The sequence below is a fragment of the Protopterus annectens genome, chromosome 1.part0 (genome assembly GCF_019279795.1).
Source record: "Protopterus annectens isolate FY-2018-M chromosome 1.part0, PAN1.0, whole genome shotgun sequence".
NCBI lineage: Eukaryota > Metazoa > Chordata > Ceratodontiformes > Protopteridae > Protopterus > Protopterus annectens.
In genome coordinates, this window is record NC_056725.1 from 217,912,102 (window position 1) to 217,930,797 (window position 18,696).

Below are 18,696 nucleotides of genomic sequence, written 5' to 3' on the forward strand. Positions count from 1 at the left end.
AATAATTCCTCTGCATGTACTGTTATATAAAATAAGTCAGAGAGCCAGAAAAAGAGTGTAGTAATCCATTAAGAAAGGTAAAATATGTCCGGAATAATATCTCTGCATGTACTGTCATATAAAATAAGTGAGTGAGCCTGAAAAAGAGTGTTCTAACCTATTAATAAAGGTATAATATGTCTTGAATATGTCTGTCATATGCACTGTAATATCAAATAAAGGAGAGAGCCTGTGGAAAAGTGTGTAATGTAATTAATAAAAGTATAAAACCTGGAGTGTGTCTGTGTCACTTACTTTGAAATGTTATTGTACCCTTGCATTATACAAATATGCTGGCAACCCAGAGTTGTGCAGTCCCATCTAAAGTGGGTGATGGAAGTGCCAGTAGCTGTGAAGCATACATACAGTCCTCAACAGTCAGTTACTGGCTGGCATGCATAAGTAAATCTGGCATGAGTAGTTTGTTAATTAGATCCCCAGAAATGTGAGTGTGCTACACGAAATGTAGGGTTCTGTACAAATTTAACTGAAAATGTCATGTGAACACATCCAGATATGCAGATAAAGAAATATAAATAAAATCAATAAATATGTAGCAGTAACATCTGCATCTTGGACAGTTAGTATGTCAGATATAGGTCAGGTATATAATGAACTAGCCAAACCCGTTGCACAACCTAATGCATGTTGCCAAGTGTAATAATACATGTAGGGGATATACACCTGCAGTCAATAGGAACGTAGTGTAGACTAAAAGTACTTATAAGATGTTAATTGAGGTTTCTTTCTACACCCTACTGTATGTGCATAAACAATGCAATTCCACACCTCAATGGGTATGTGTAATCTCAAAACATTTGTTGGGACATATGTCCTATTGTTCTATAAATATCTGCATTCACTTTGATGCATATGCCCTGTTCAAACACCACAATCATGGTGGCCTGTTGCCACCAATCATTCCTGCATGCTGTTGGAATGTCCGCTGTTGTTCAATATATGCATGTGTTATGCTTGCTGTTCAACCGTTGGAACCTTAGTGTTTTGGGTTAATGGGAATATTACTGCATGCTGTTACAACTAACTTGGTATGCTATTGTTTATGCTGTAATTAAACACACCTAATCACAGAATGTATGGGAAGGCCGGTCCCAGCGGACCCACCTGTCCCTCCTCAGCTGGCGAGTGCACCTGGCACCAGCAGGTCCGGTGCCGAGCCCAGGCTCCCCTCCTCCATTGGTCCTGTGCCACCTTTGGATGGAAGCGCTGCAGGGGATGGGGCTCATCCCCCCCCATGCAAGCATGGGCGGAGAAGGGCCACCTGTCACCCTTCGATGGGTCCGGGCTGTGGTGCGTAGGGAGATCCAGCGTTCAGTTGCTGATCCCCTATGCCAGCTCGAGGCGAGAATGGTGCATCTCACGGGTGTGCTTGCCTGTCCTACGCAGCCCCCAGCACAGCCACTCTTGGAGCTGTGAAGGTGCAGTGGTGACTGCCCATTGGTGGGGATCTCAGTTCCACTGTTACCATCTGTGGGCTCATGGGTTTGCGATTTCCAAACATCTGTCCCCGTCAATTGTGTTCACCCACCCCATGTGTCATACACCACCCCTGTATGCATCTTGTTTGTCTTGTCTGTTTACTTCCCCAACCTACCTCCCCAAATATACTTACTTCCTCTACCTCACTTTCCACTCTCACCTGAAAAAAAAAAAAAAAAAAAAAAAAGGCAATCTGTACCCACAAAAAAATTACGCCCCATTTCACACACATCTCCACTGGACATGTAAACTGCTAATTATAATTGGCAGTACAACATACTTTGTTGTCCTCACCCCTCTCCCAGGGGTGGAAGGTTTCAAATTTCACTCCAAATTTATTGCATATGCACAGCTGTTGCTGGTAAAGAAATGGGCAGCTATGGATGTTCCCTACACCCGTCCTGCACATCCCGAGCTGGTTTCCCTACTGACTTTCCCTCTTTGTGCCCCCTTTTTCACCACTTTCCTATCTCCCCATTTTCTTTTCTTTCAAAGAAATTAGCACAGGGGTTAGCAGGAGTAAGCACTTTTAAGCAGTAGTAAGTGGGTTTAAGCGAGTGTGCGCTTGTGTGCGCTTAGCTAAGCACCACAAAGTGTCAAGCAAACTCGCGCAAACCCGCTTACAACTGCTTAAAAGTGCCTTAGTCACTCTGCATGGCAGGGCCCCTGTTCTGCTGAGCAGCAAAATAAAACACCTTTGTCAGTCTTGAACCCCAGATCTTGGGCACACTAGACTGCATGAAGTACCACTAAGCTACAGCAAATATATAACAACTTGGTGCTGAAATAAATATATCATGCATTACAATGAATGAATGTAAAGGAAAAATAGGAATGCCATAACACAAAGCTTGTTCTGTGGATCTTTACCAGCAATTGTTATAGAATTGCATTACATGAGTGTGATATGAGAAGCAGCTATTCTAGCAGCAAATAATGTTATAGAGGCACTTTACAACCCACACACAGTATCATAGCAGGACAAACACTGACATATCTGATTAGGGCAGAGGCCATACTTCCTAACTGTGACTACATTTCAGGGATGTCCCTGATTGTGAAACATATTTTAGCTGTGTCCCTCTGAATCCCTCTGAAAAGTACTGATGTCAGTCAGAAAGATGGGGTATTACACAATGAATACTGACAATAATAACAGTAGACATCGCTTGTACTTCATAAAAGGTATACTAATCCATATGCACTGCTCCACTCAAGTCTACACTTACTGTCTCTATAATGTGTAAGGTGTACCATACTTTTAACTACCTATCCCTGACTCCATGCAAAGATGTATCTGAGTGTTTCATAGGCCTGGCAGAGGCACAAACACACAGGCATATCAGCTATTCTGTTGTTACACACTCTGCAAATAGCTATGGTAGGACTTCCACAAGCATACCCTTATGTAGGAGTACAACACAGAATTCCCAAAGGATGTTGCCATGTACTGGTAGCAACTGACTGTAACAACGCCATTGTACTAGTGCTGAAAACACATGTGGGTTGCACAGACAAAGAATAACAGTGTAACATCTGGCTACCATCTGGATATGTTCACAGTTGGGAACTATGCAGACAGACCACCTGCCTTGATAAACTAACAGGTACACACCAATCCTTTAAGTCCAGTAAGATAACATTCACACAATAATACATAATGCCTCTGTATGTCAGCATCCCCCCCACAATTAAAATATACTTGTATGTTTAGGGTCTACAAAGGATGTAGGTAGGCATACTCAGTACTGGAATTGTCCAGTTGTCCTGAGAACCCTGTGCTAATGTCAACAATAAAAAACACAAACCCTGCAGACGTGAGTACATTAATATTCACAGTATAGCAGTTCACAAACAGTTCATGTGCCAAAAGAATACTTCTCAATAACTACTTTTGTATGGCGGTTACTTATATGAGTAAAAAAGAAACTACATAGTCAAATATGTCTTGTGTAAGTATTTGTAGGGGTGAGTTAAACTCTACACTGATAGCTCTGTACTGGAAGTGGCAACAGTCAGGTCTGAGTACAACATGTACATCACTGTCTACACCTCTAGCTTCAGATATAAGAAGTATACCAACCTTCTGACTTACACAACAGTGTCCACAGAAAACAAGCATGGGCCCCACTCTGGAAATCTGAAAGGGCTATGTCTACATACCTTAGCAATTTATAGCATTGGGTTGCTATGACAGTGAGTACTGCAATTACCACACAGCAGGCTGTATGCATTTACCAAATGCTGGGCACCAATTGGTGCAAAGGGCATCACATGTACATGTGCAGATACCTATAAAAGCAGACTATACTTGCTATCCCCAAATGCAATCATTACATTGCACGTGTCAGAGACTATATAACTCCTGGACAGTAGTGAGAAAAAATTATTACTTAATAAAAAAATATTTAATTAAGTAAAAAAATATATACTTAATTGCTAATTATAAATATTAATTAAGAAAAAAAATAATTAATAACCAAAAATAAAACTTAAATAAAAAAACTTTACTTAATAAATAAAAAAAATAAATAAATAAGTTGTCAAAGCATACACAGGCGGACCTGAAAGTGACAAACAGGTATGTAACAGATATGTAGTTACCAGCAAGTAGTAGACGTTTATGAATAGTACTGTACATACTCTGAAACATGCATATGTGGCAGCAGTAGGTATGTATGCACTGATGCCATACATAACTACTGCCATGGACAAATTAGTGTGTAGCTGTGTGCAGTGGGACATAACTGTGACATATGTAGCTCAGCATTATATGTCAAATATCTGATCATTTTATCTATGTTCTGTACAGTACTGTGTATAATGGCAGTTTGGGGGAGTAGTGCAAACACCTATATAAACTTGAATGTGACAGAGTAAGACATGCATGATAGTCATATAATGTGTAGCTTAGCATTGGCAACTGCTGTACCAGGCTAGTATAGTAATGTAACATTTGCAGCTATATATAGTTCCTGTACTATTACTGTATGCACACATGTGACAACTGTCCATGTTGTAGCAAGGCCCAACAGGTCATCTGTGAGGTGTACGGACTTACAACAGTGTGGACCTTGTGTGTGTATGGCACACACATATGGAGAGATATTTATGTGTGTTATAATGATATATTAGCATCTTAACATGTGCATAGAGCAAGGGACATACTGCAACTGTTTGTGAAGGGTGGACATTTATATGTTGGTGCAGGTTGTTATGTGCATATTTATATGTAGGTTGTAGTGTGTGGCAAACAAGGCAGCATACAGTGCTGGCATATGACATGTGGTGTTTAAACGCTGCAGGTATGATCTGTCAGGTTTTTAGTCTTCCAGACATGGGGTCCTGCTAAAGATACATGGGTTGAGAATATGTTCCATGCATTCTGCACAAGACTGTGCAATATTATTACATAACTGTATCCCTCTCAACCTTTGCATAATTGATATTCCCACCATGGAAGGTGGACTGTATATGTGCCTATATGTATATCTACATGCACATCAATGGATGTTCATATGTATGCTCAAGCTCAATGTTATAAATGTATTGCTATCCCTTTTGTTAAAAACCCTGTACCCATGAACTACCACATAGGTGGTAGTCTACTCAGCATCAAAAGTGTGATAAGAGACTATGGGACGCAGGTGGACAGTAGTGTCCCTTTTGATAATCACAGTGCCACACTAGTCATGTAAACTGTGTACGGTCCACATGTCATCAGAAAAGGTATATTATCCATGGAAAAAGAGGTCAGTGTTCCACTCTACTCATCAGTCATAACACCCATCATAAAGTACAATGGCCCTGTTGGTATGTACCTCAGAAGACATCTAGAGCAACTGTAGATGCCAGACACATATCTCACAAAGAGTATTACCAGACAAACAGATGCCCTATGCAGACTGTCTTACAAAACCACAGCTACACTGTGTCGCATACCGCCTACCCAGAGGCAACCTCTGCCTAACATACAAAGCTATGCCAAACCCACAGGTGTTGGACATGCTCCATATAAACAGATTAAAATCCATACAAGATACACACTGTACTGATCTAAACCTTGTAATGTCAAAAAGCAGGACATGCTGGAGTGGTACATTATCATCTCAGACACATACCATACTCTGGAACTAACTGCCTATCAATAGCAAATAAAGGTCCTCATTAGCAGTTGTCATGAATAATCATGATGATTGGATGTGAGATAGGAAATACAACCCAGGAATCACCTCTGTGGCTCTGCATGACAGGGGCACATGAACCTAAATTACATGGGTGTTGAAGGGCAGGGTACCATATGGCTAGGCTTCCATAGGCCCTACGGCTAATAGCCTATTAGCTACCTAGGACCCGATACACACAAGCATGTACTTGTTGCATTACTTGCTATGTGAGGTTGACTGAGTGTGATGGTGAATGTGCAGTGAATGTGTCAAAGTTGTGTATATGTGTGATAGCCTAGTGGGAAACTGTTTATATCATGGTATGTAGTGCTGTAGCTTTGATCCCAGCAAAAGATATGTATGCTATTGCTAGGCAGGAAAAGCAGTATGGCATACGGTGTGACGTAGTCCCATGGTGTTGACTGGAGTGTGCCATTGTAGGCTAAAGCAGTACATGTATGCTTATTGATTGTTAACACTAGTGAATACACATCCTGTATGAACTGTAGTACTACCTGAAGCTGTAGGCCTAAACAACACAGTATGGTGTATATCCACATTGCTTGGAAACACTGTTTTGTTTGTTACCTGTAGTCCTCACACATTACATACCTCAGGCATGAGGTTTTGTAAGTGCTGACGCAAAATACTGTATGGTACACAGGTAAAACTCATCTGGGTTGCCATACCTTTGTGTCTTGTAGGTATGTCTGATGTGTGTGTGGGTATGCCTGTAACATGGCCTCGGTGGTATGTGTCACAGGATATAAGGGCATATCTAGCACCATGTATAGTGTAGTACAGCAGTATGCCACCTATATTGATGAATGTGCACATGAGTTACTGAGGGGTGTGCTATCAACAAGTAGCGTGGTGTACTGGTAGTACTGTAACTGTACTTTACATTCATTTCAATGGATGGCAAATGTTTGTATGCATTAGCTTCATATATACCTCTTGTGGCTAGGTGGTGCATTGTGTCACATACAGTGTGCCATGTACTGTTGTATAGTCTTACATACTGGTTTCACTTTGTTGCTGTGCAGAACATGGTTTGGTATATAGTATGTGCCAGGCACTGTCATGCAGTTGTGGGCTGAGCAGTGATATGTGGTATTAAAAGTGTGTATCTACTGACAGCCAATAGGTTGCTATATATGGCATTTCATTGATGTCTGTACTTTAGAATGTTAAGTGTGCCACATGACTTGCTCACAATTATTGTTTTATTGTCTTCCAGGGACATGTCTCACAATCGAAAACCCGTATTTCCCCTGAAGAGGAGGAAGTCATCCTAGATGCCCTAATACAACATCACAACCTGCTGTTCTCCAGAACCAGCCAGGACCAGCATCGGCGCACTGCACTGTGGCAGGATGTTGTCCGTCAGGTGAATGATGTAGGCACGCATAACCAGACTTATGAGCAGGTACGCCATCACTGCAGTGATTTAATCAGACATGTCCGGCAGCATGCCTCCGATGTCCACAGACAACAGCTTGCCACAGGTGGTGGTGCAGCAACACATCCACCCCTCAGCAGAGTGGAAGAGCTGCTCCTCAGCGTGGTGGCTCCTGGCCAACCATTACAACAAACATGCGTCATCATGGAGGCCGGAGCCACCCAGCACGTTGACTCAGAGCGTACAGGTAACATGGCATATCTGTAGACTACTGTTAGCTCGATTGTTAGAACATGCATTTATCAAATGTGTACTGTGTATTCAGGAGATGTGGAGCCTGGTGTCATGCAATACTGATAATTTGGAACATAATCTGTATGCCTGTGACTGTCACCTGTTGTACTACTGTAAAATTGCAAACTCACATCAGCAATGCCATAGTTGTTGACACTGACAAACTGTCTCATATCCTTGTTGGTCCCTCTGGTGTGATAGCAAGGCAGCAGACCCATGCTGGTGAGTGTTCTACATTTAATATAGCATATAACATGTGCATGTCATAGGAGAGTTGTAGGCCATATACACATGTAAAACACCTACACATAATGCATGCTCTGCATGTTCTCTGTGGGACTATGCACATCCCAGTAATATGAGTAGCTGCCTCAAACACATGCAATACACAGAGCATCCCAACCAATTGTGATACACTGTAGTGGACATTGTATAGGCAGAGTCAATACACATGCACACAACATACACCACTTTGTCATATGCAGTAAGTGTTAATATGATACACATGGTATATGTAGACACCTGCTGTAAGGTCAAACTCCAGTATCCCAAATGTCATCAACACAGCACACATACTATACCCGAGGGATAGAGGCCTATCATGGGGTGGTGCGACACGCTTCAACACACAACACATTCATGTTAGGCAATGCTCCCTATTGAACACCTTACATACCCATGTAACAACTGGCTGTGAAATGGTTAATGTAGTCAAAGTGGTGCAGGTCAGGTACAGCAAGATAGTTGCCAGTGTGGCATACGTTAGTGGCCTTGAGTGACCACATGATGCTGCCTGATAATGGCTCATGGTACTACACTATATCCAGTTACAGTAACTACAGTACTACACATAGCATTCATTTCTATACACCTGACAGTTGTGTGCATCTGGCCATGGTATGTATACCTATGAGTGATGGTGCACAGGACATTGGAAAGTGCTTTATACTTGCACAGCAATGTTGTGTCCATGTACACATTGTGTTTCAGGGTGAGGCCAATCATTGAACAACACACATGCATCAAAGACATGTATACTGTTATCAACAAGGACTCTCTACACTTGCACTGCATGCTGTTGAACAACACATGTCTTGCATGCTGACACGTGTGATAGGACTCTTTGGCTTGTGATACTGTACTCCACCATCAACCACTAATGAGTAGGTTCTGAATTGCTGTTGGTGTGTGTGTGTGTGTGTGTGTGTGTGTGTGTGTGTGTGTGTGTGTCAACTTGACTGAGTAGTGTATTTGTGTGCATGTGTGCATGTGTTCATGTGTGCATGTGTGTATGCGTTCATGTGTTCATGTGTGCATGTGTGCTAACATCCTGTACAAATTGCAAAGTGTGTTTCCTGTCTTCCTCCCACAGGTGCTGAGGTTTTGCTGGATGAGTGCAACATGGAACCTGAAGTCACTGCCACAAATAGTGGGCATGATGATACATGTGTTGTGGCACAGGCAGGTTTGACAGGGTCTGTCGTTGGTCCGCCAATCGACAGTACACAGCTTTCCACCACATCTATGCATACATTCATACTGCCAATACATCCCTCAACACCAATGGCCTTAGCTGAGGAACAGCATACAGTAGGCATTGACCAGGATAGTGTGGTATCTATGGCACATGCAACCCCACACAGCAGCCATACCCAGACACCTGGAACGGTTCCACATAGGCATATGTCCAGGGATCTCGTGGGAGCACTGCTGATCATAATGCCCCTGGCAGATGTGCCCCCACAGGTCTCACAACCTCGGGTATGTTCTGGGCTGTAATGCAGGCACAGACACGTATGGAACAGTACACCAGGCAGCGACTAAGGGTGCAGAGGGCTATCACAACACCACTAATGACAGTATCCGTGACCTTGCCGGTGCCATCCGTAATTACACCGAGTTCATTGATAGATGTTGGGGGAGACACTAGATGTGCCCGGACAGTGCAGGATGGCTGAGACGTGGACGTATGCCAGCAACATCATCAGCTGGCAGTCGTTGTGGATGACACACAAGTCACAGCCTCTCCTGTAGTGGCAGTACCAGCCCCAACAATGTTGGGGCTGGGCTGTCAATAGACCATCCTAGATGACAATGTGCATGTGGCTCTGGCCAGTCCCAGCAGGGACATGGGTCCAGTCAACATTCCTTTGCCTCTGACGATAGTACCCAGTCTGGCTTAGTACCAGATACTGTCTGTGGCACCCCTACCAGGCACAGATACTGTGTTCATGGCCCAAGACAGTGATCTGTACAGCCTGGCAGATACAGTCTGTGGCTGCCTCACAACCTCCCATATTTGGCAGCCACAAGGTGGAACTGTGTGCATGCAGACACACACACATAAACCAAACACCTAAGGCTAACATATACACACACACATTACATCAACATTGACCCATGCTGTACTGTTGTCCCTCACACACACACACACACACACACACACACACACACACACACACACACACACACACACACACACACACATACATACATGTCGATTGGATGGGTCATTGTCGGGCTCTGGCAAACCAGCAACACACCCTGTGCATATGATGAAACTGTGCCACCTCCTGTCATCTGTGACATTGATGCAGGAACAGGCTAACATGGTGCTGATGCACAGGGTGACCTAATAGCAGTGTAGCAATGTTAGCATGTTGTCAACAGCAAAGTGTAATGATATCCTTGTAGGTATATCTGAGCAGGCATGATGCATTAAAGCTATGATTATCAATATAGTATTGTTTACACCAGTGTTAATTCCAAAAATGTATTGTCCGCCCATGTGCCACTTGGCTGATGTGTGTGGTACTGGCAGCATGTGTTGGTGAGTGGACGGTATGGTGTGTGACGTGTGCAGTACAGATTTGCAGGTATACATTTGTGAACATGGTGGAGGTGCACTGTCTGCATGTACATGCATAGTGGACACATGGGAAGGGTGACATGCCCTGTATTACACAGTGTTAACACTTCATATTTCCTATTGGTGGCCAGTATGCATTTTACTACACATATGTTACAACGTGGGTACACATGTGTGTATGACATGGTTTGACACTATGTTGTGGGTGATACTGTTAATATCGGTCATTGGTTTGCATTCTGGTACTATACATAACCTCAACAGCCTGACTTTAACCAATCGTTAGATGATGTCTTTACAACTGACATACAGATGTAGGATACACAGTAGCATTTGAATCCTTCTGGTACTATACTATACCAGTAACCAGTGGTATTGACCGCCACCCATTCCTGGGACCACTCCTGTTTGGCATGTAGCCATCCTAGGTACAAGCAAACACACTAGGGATATGTCTGTCCACATCTGGTAATGCATACAGTGGCCTACAATGCATTCTCCGGATGAGACACTTATCCTCCACAAGGGTATCATACAGACAGATACCTGTTGACCAACCCATGCTGTAAAGCTATAAGCCAACTATAGCATAGTCATCCACATTTACTATACATAGTATCCTGACAGTACCACATTGGTAGTAGCCCACAACATGTAGCAGGGGTACCGATGTGTACATACAGCCACATGTTATGTCATCTGTCCTTTGGCATTCACATTTCCAAAGGTATGCTGATGTCCCTCAGTGTATCACATAAGCAATAAGGGGTCTGTATGCATATCCACGGAGTTGTTGTACACCTATAATGAATGCCCATTATTGACAGACTGTGTTGTGTTTGAACATGTCTGAAATATACCCCAAGCATGAACCTCACTCACACTATTCTATAGAAACTATCATGGGTGTGTGTGACACAGATGACCTAGGCCACAGATCACTACAGTGGCTGGCTTTGTCACATACATACATATGTGACCTAAGGTCTGAGAAGCAGCAGCACAAACTGTCAATGGTAACAGATGTATTAGTGTAGAAAGCAGGCTTCACACCTATGAACTAATTGAGGTCACATGTACATATATGTATTTGCCACACAGATACCAATTGAGGTCACATGTACATATATATATTTGCCACATAGATACCTGAAGTGTGCAATGCACATACTATTGTTTTACTGATATGTCATACAGTAGTAAAAGCAAAACCCACAACACATTGATCAACAGTGTCATAACACACTCAGCAATTGCAGGATGCAAACCCCTACCTAACTATGCTATGATACTGGAGAAATATGCATTAACACGACATGCTATATGCTTTACTTGGAATTTTTATTTCCACTGCTGTATTTGTGGGATACTGACATCATCAGACTTGCCAAAGAGGAATTTACCTCTTTTAATGTGTTTTCCTAGTCTCCAAAAAGGGCACTGCTCTCAAAGGAAATCACACACAAACACACACACACACACACAACAATTGTAGGATTCAAATTCCTACCTATGTTATTATTTTAGAGAGGTACGCATTAACACAACCCGCTATATGTTTGACTGCATGATTTCATTTCCACTGCTGTATTTGTGGGATACTGACATCATCAGACTTGCCAAAGAGGAATTTATCTCTTTTATTGTGTTTTCCTGGTCTCCAAAAAGGGAACTCCTCTCAAAAGCAATCACACACATACACCCCCCACACACACACTCAGCAATTGCAGGATTCAAACCCCTACTTAACTATGTTACAATTCTAGAAAGGTACACATTAACACAACGCGCTATATGCTTTGCTGGGTGGCTTCATTTCCACTGCTGCATTTGTGGGATACTGACATCATCAGACTTGCCAAAGAGGAATTTACCTCTTAATGTGTTTGCCCAGTCTCCAAAAAGGGCACTCCTCTCAAAAGAAATCACACACACTCAGCAATTGCAGGATTCAAACCCCTATGTAACGATTCTAGAAAGGTGCACATTCACACAATGCGCTATATGCTTTGCTGGGTGGCTTCATTTCCACTGCTGTATTTGTGGGATACTGACATAATCAAACTTGCCAAAGAGGAATCTACCTCTTTTAATGTGTTTTCCTAGTCTTCAAAAAGGGCACTCCTCTCAAAGGAAATCATACACATAAGCACTCAGCAATTGCAGGATTCAAAGCCCTACCTAACTATGTTATGACACTAGAGAGATATGCAATAACATGACACGTTATATGCTGTACTGGGTGTTTTTATTTTTTTACTGCTATATTTGTAGGATGCTGACATCATCAGACTGGACACGGTAATGTGTGTGCACTTTGTTTTATGCAATCCCAGGAATGAACCATGTGGTCAGCAGGTGTTAACAGCTTGAACAGGACTCCAAAATTCTTAGCTTGTGTGATCTATCTGTGGACAAATTGCCATTCCTTCATATGACAATACATATTTATGCACAGATTGTTGATTTTGTGGATACAACATGTGTCTGGGATGTTGATAAAGGGCTATTCAAAGTCTATGTGGGACGTGTGTAGCTCCTTTCAGTGATGTATGTCCTGGGTGGCTGCCTTGCAAACAGTCTAGCAGGTTTGGGAACCATGAGCTGCCCAAGAACATACCACAGTTGGTAGGGTTGTGTGTTTGTTGGCTTCCAATAGCTCTGTTTATAACTTCAATCATGATGGACTCCATGGCCTTGCAGAACAGACTTCATAGGCTTATAGGACTATAGTTCCCATAGTCTGTTGTGCACCAACACTTGTGGAGTGTGCCATATGTTGCTGTAACCCATTCAACAGTTTCAGATCCTGTAGAGAGGGTGAGGCTCAACAGACTGTTCAGGTGCAGGGTCTGTTTGTTCTGCAGTTCACTTATGACACATATAGGGAAACAATGTAATGCAATTGATGCCATGTTTTCGGCTTTGGAAGGAGCTGTTTACCCATTCTACATGTGATATCTCCTGGTATAATGATAGGGCCTTTTGTCAGTGGGAGGTGGGTATGTCTGTATGGGCCTGTCTGACAGGATGTCGGCATTGTCAGTCAGGTACAGTTGGCCCTAACTCAGGACATATATGAGTGTACATTGCTATTTATGACATAGCTGAAGGAAGTGTCATGGTTCTGTCTGTACTCCTTCACAGATAATCTTTCCAAAACACTGACAAACCTGAGCACTAAACCCCTGTTATACACTTTTACACACTTAACACCCTACTGATCCTTTTTGATCAGTCAACAGAGTATTTCATCATAATATCCTGACATGTCCAAAGGTCGGTTTCATGTGTACTCTCCAGTCCAGCTGGTGAATATGGGACTTTCGAGGCAATGTTACAACTGCCTTATGTACACAGACAACCCTCTCCTCCTCCCAACAAACTCAGATATATGTGAGAGATGCAACTATATAGACAAACAGGAGGCTGATCTCTCTTGACCCATGACTGGCACAGTCTATCAGGTGGTGAAGGTAACCACACACACCACAAATCCAGTCTCACATAGACCTATAGCGACAGCAAACAAAATACATTAACAGACAAAAACATACTCAGAGGCTCTAAATAAAATATGCCTAAGCAGCAGAGACCTCCAAAGCAGACACCCAAACAATGGCTACCCCACAACAATACCCACATATCACATAGTTCACAAAGTCAGTGTGCCACACAGTCACTGCCCTTAGGGCTAAACAACACACCTAATACACTTGTAATAGGTGACTCTATTGTCAGCCACACTGACATCCCACTCACCAGGCTGAACAAGGAGAAGGTCACTTTGAGCTGTCTGTCGGGTGCCAGGATCCGCCACATAACACATGCACTCAGGTCACTCCAAAGCAAGTACAAATATGGCTCCATCATTGTCCATGCTGGTGTGAATGTCCTCAGATGTTCCTCCCTGGACTACATGACAAGAGACATAGAGGAGCTCTCTGATCATGTAGCCCAGGCCAGTATGACCCTGACCTTGTGTAGCATCTTACCCTCACCAAGAATGATGGCACAGTATACAGACAAACTGATCAATTTTAACAGTTGGCTAATGTATTGGTGTCATTCAAAGGGGATCCAGTGTCTGTCAGCCTGGGATGACATGCTTGACATGCCACGTAGCTTCGCTAGGGACGGCTTGCACCTGTCACCTCTGGACTTTCGAATACTGGCTAAGGCTCTTGCCACCCCCATAGTGCCTTTTTTAGGCAAGGCTCAAAAGATAAACCCACCTCCATAGGCAATACAAGGTAAAAGAAACTAAGGGTAATGCTGCTCAACACCAGATATCTAAACCTCAAAATGCATGCACTCAAGACTCTCCTCAGTATGGAGAATGTCGATATCTGTGCAGTAACAGACACCTGGTTCAGTCTCCCGAAAGCACCCCAACACTACCAGGTTATACTTCATACCATGCTTTTCGGCCACAAGACTCAAACCAACCAACAAAAATAGGGGGAGTATCCATATACATCACAGATACACACACCTCCAGGTTAGTAGCACTGCATGAAGCATTGGAGACCATACATGTGCAACTAACAGTGGGCAAAATTGCCTTTCAGTTTGTAGTCTGCTACAGACCACCCTCCCAAACTCAGGAGCCACACTCAGCTTTCCTGGGAACACTGGAGTATATGAAGGTCTCTCCAAACACCATTAAATTGGGTGACTTCAACTACACAAACATTGACTGGGAATACTACTCAAGCCCCAACACCCTCGCCCAACGGTTGGTCGAATTGATAAACTCAAATGCTATGGCACAACTGGTCACCACACCCACAAGAGGGGTATACATATTGGACCAGATCATCACCAACATGGGGACTCTATGTTCCACACCAGAGGTATACCCCTCATTGGTAAGGTCAGACCATACATTTATCTCACTGGACATCCATATCACGTCCCCACCCCCATCCTAGGTAATCTCGGTGAAGAACTTCTCAAAAGCAAATGTCACACTTTTCAAAACTGAGGTGGTATCCTTCAAAGACCCTGGGACAGTGGTAAATACAGCTCAGATCGCTGAATCCTTTACAAACACATTCTATGGACACCTACTGGAATGTATGGATTGTGCTATCCCAAATAAAAACAAGACTCACTCCTCCAAAGGCAGGGGACCTGTCTGGTGGACCCCAGCCATAAATAAGCTATACAATGAAAGGAGGGGGCTACTACATGATAGAGCACAATACCAAAAAGGGAAGGCATCTCTGATCAGTACTCGCAAGAAGCTATGATCACTCATGAATTCATCTAAGGCCCACTTCGAAAGGAATATTGCACCAAATACTAAGGACAATCATAAGGCCTTCTTTAGTTATGTCAGGAACCTGGGTGGCAACTCCCAAATATGCTGTGAGTTACTACAAAATGACAAAACATACACTGAACCCACAGACATTGCCAACATCCTGGCAAACAGGTTCAGTGCAAATGTCTCCCCCCATCCCCCCTAAAGAGCAAATGTCCATCCCAACAGTGTAGTCTCCCTGACATCACAGATGAACAGGTGAGAGCTGCCCTCTCCAAAGCAGACAACACAGCATCAATGGGACCAGACGGTGTCCCGGTCTCTGTCTTACACAAGCTTCATGAAGAACGTAACCCTCACATTAAGTCACTGTTCAATATCAGACTTACTACAGGATATGTACCCAAGGAATGGCGTACAGCAACAGTGGTCCTGCTCCATAAAGGTGGTGCCACAACAGACCCCAGACACTATCACCCTATAAGCCTAACTAGCCTGGTCTGCAAAGCTATGGAGTGTATCATCATGGAACTCATACATAAAGACATTGGGAACCTACAGATACTGGATCCTACCCAATTCGGCTTTGTTGAGGGCAGATCTTGCCTCTTGAACCTGGTCGACTTCTTTAAACAGTTACCAGGTCCATAGACGTAGGGAAGGTAGTCCACACAGCCTACCTGGACCTCGCAAAACCCTTCAACACAATACCCCACTCAGGCATCATACATAAGCTCACCAGCTTAGATATCAACTCATATGTCACAAGATGGATTGCTAACTGGATCAGGGATAGCACCCACATGGTCAGTATTGCAGGTACCGTGTCTGACTCTACACCAGTTACACATGGCGTCCCACAAGGCTCAGTCCTGGGACCTCTCTTTTTCAGTATATATTTCTCTGATGTACAGGCTAACACAGGAGGAATATGGCTGACCAAGTTCACAGATGACTGCAAACTGGGTGCCATAATCGACTCTCCCTCTGGCACAAGCATCCTCCAAAAGGGTCTCACAGAGATGGATAACTGGTGCCAGAGCCATGGCCTACGGCTAAATGCCATTAATGCATAGTCATCCCCTTTGGGAATAACAAAGTGCCCACACATTACCACATAGGTGGTAATCCATTAAGTACGGTAGACGTTATTAGGGATTTGGGGACCCGAGTAGATAGTAATCTCGCCTTTGATAATCCCATTGCCAAAGTGGTTAGACAGACCTTCTATATAGCCCACCTTATCCCAAAAGGTTTCACATCTAGATCAAGTGAGGTCATTGTGCCCCTATACTCATCAGGCCCATGATTGGATACAATGCCCCATTTGGGATGTACCTTACCCGACACCTGCAGCAGCTGTAATGGCCACAAAAGTACCAAACCAAGTGGATCTAGGGACTCACACAGATGCCCTGCGCAGTTCAGCTAAAGTAACTCCAGCTCTACTCAGTCGCTTACCGCCTACTCGGATGTGATCTGTGCCTGTTGTTTAAAGCCATGTCCAACCCAGAATGAATGGACATGCTCCACCTCAGGATATCCGAATCCCTTAGAGCTACACACTCCAGGGACTTAAACCTCAGCACAGATATTAATAGGACATGCTGGAGGGACAGATTCATATCCCAGAGGCTCCCCTCACACTGGAATGAGATCCCAGTCCCGCATAGGCAGAGCCCCTCACTGACCCTCTACAGGACAAATCTTGATGAGTGAATGGGTGATCGTATGTTTACCCCTGGGATCTCTTCTGGGTACCTGTTAGACAGAGGCACAATAAACTAAATGTAAAAGGGCTATCTTGTGTGACCTACTATTCACAGGTACAGTCTACTAATCTAACACGGTTGCGAAAGCCAAACACACTCTGGCTAGGCTTATAAATGCCCTAGGGCAGATAGCCTAGTATCAACCTATGAACCTATGATAATGTTCAGAGTGCACATTGTTTATTGATGATACCGATTGCAGGTTTTTTATCTTCTTTGCTTTCCCACTTTCTATGAACAACCCAAGTATCTGCAGAACATATTTGATTATGACAGGGTTCCAATATATTATATATGTGTCTGTTGTCATATAACTGTGTGCACAAGGCAGATTGGTGAATAGTGAGAGGTTCCTGGGTTAACACATGCAACTGCCAGATATGTGTGGCCCACTGCTGTACTCAGACATGGCCTAAGTGTGTGAGCATGCCCAGTTTGGCCTTTCCGTGTTTTGTTGCCTGACATTTGTCTCATTTATTCAAGTGTGTGAGCATGCCCAGTGTGACCTTCCAGTATGTTGCTGTTTGAAGTCCACTACATTTGTTAATGTGTGTGAACATGACCAATATTAACATTTATACTATATGTGTGTTGAAAATCAGGTTCAATTTTTACTGCAGGGCTCACCTTTGTGTCATAACTCGACAGGGATTATGCTGTGCCTGCAGTGTTTCCATGAGATACTTTGCATAGACTTATCAGCATTTCTTCATACAGGCTGACTAGCGAATTACTGTTATGGTTTAGTGGTTCAATACTATGACTATAGTGCACAGTATTCTGGGTTCAAGGCCTCTCACTGCTTTATATTTTCATACTGAGCAGACCAGACTGCTTAAGGGCCAGTAGAGCAAATATGAGCATGTTGGCTTTTGTTCAGCTATGCCCAACTTTGACCAAGCTTGTCCAACATTGCTCAACATTAACCAACACTGCTGAACGTTGCCCAATATTGCTCAACATTGACCACAGTTGTGCTAGTTAGTGTGTGTAATTTTGTTTACATATACTAAATGGTGGTAAAAGCTGTTTAGCTCTACTTTATATTGCTTAACACATGGCAATCATGCCTCAGGTGGTGTTGCAGGGCTGCCTATGTCGGATGCACATACTACACTCCCTATACATGTTTGAAAACAGGTAGTGTCAACTTAGGCATCCCTTTTACTATATGTGCAAGTCAGAGAGGTATCATTTCCAGGGTTCCTACTGAGCCAGTGTATGTGCTATGCGTTGCCTCTTTGCCAAAGCCAAAGCATACTGGGCACGCCTCCTTCTGCCTACTGGGGCAGGCTCAGGTTATTCCTCCTCCGAGTCATGCTCTGCCTGTGATGGCCTTGGCAATGGTGGGGGGCTGTTGTTCCCAGCCCTATGCTGCTCCTGCT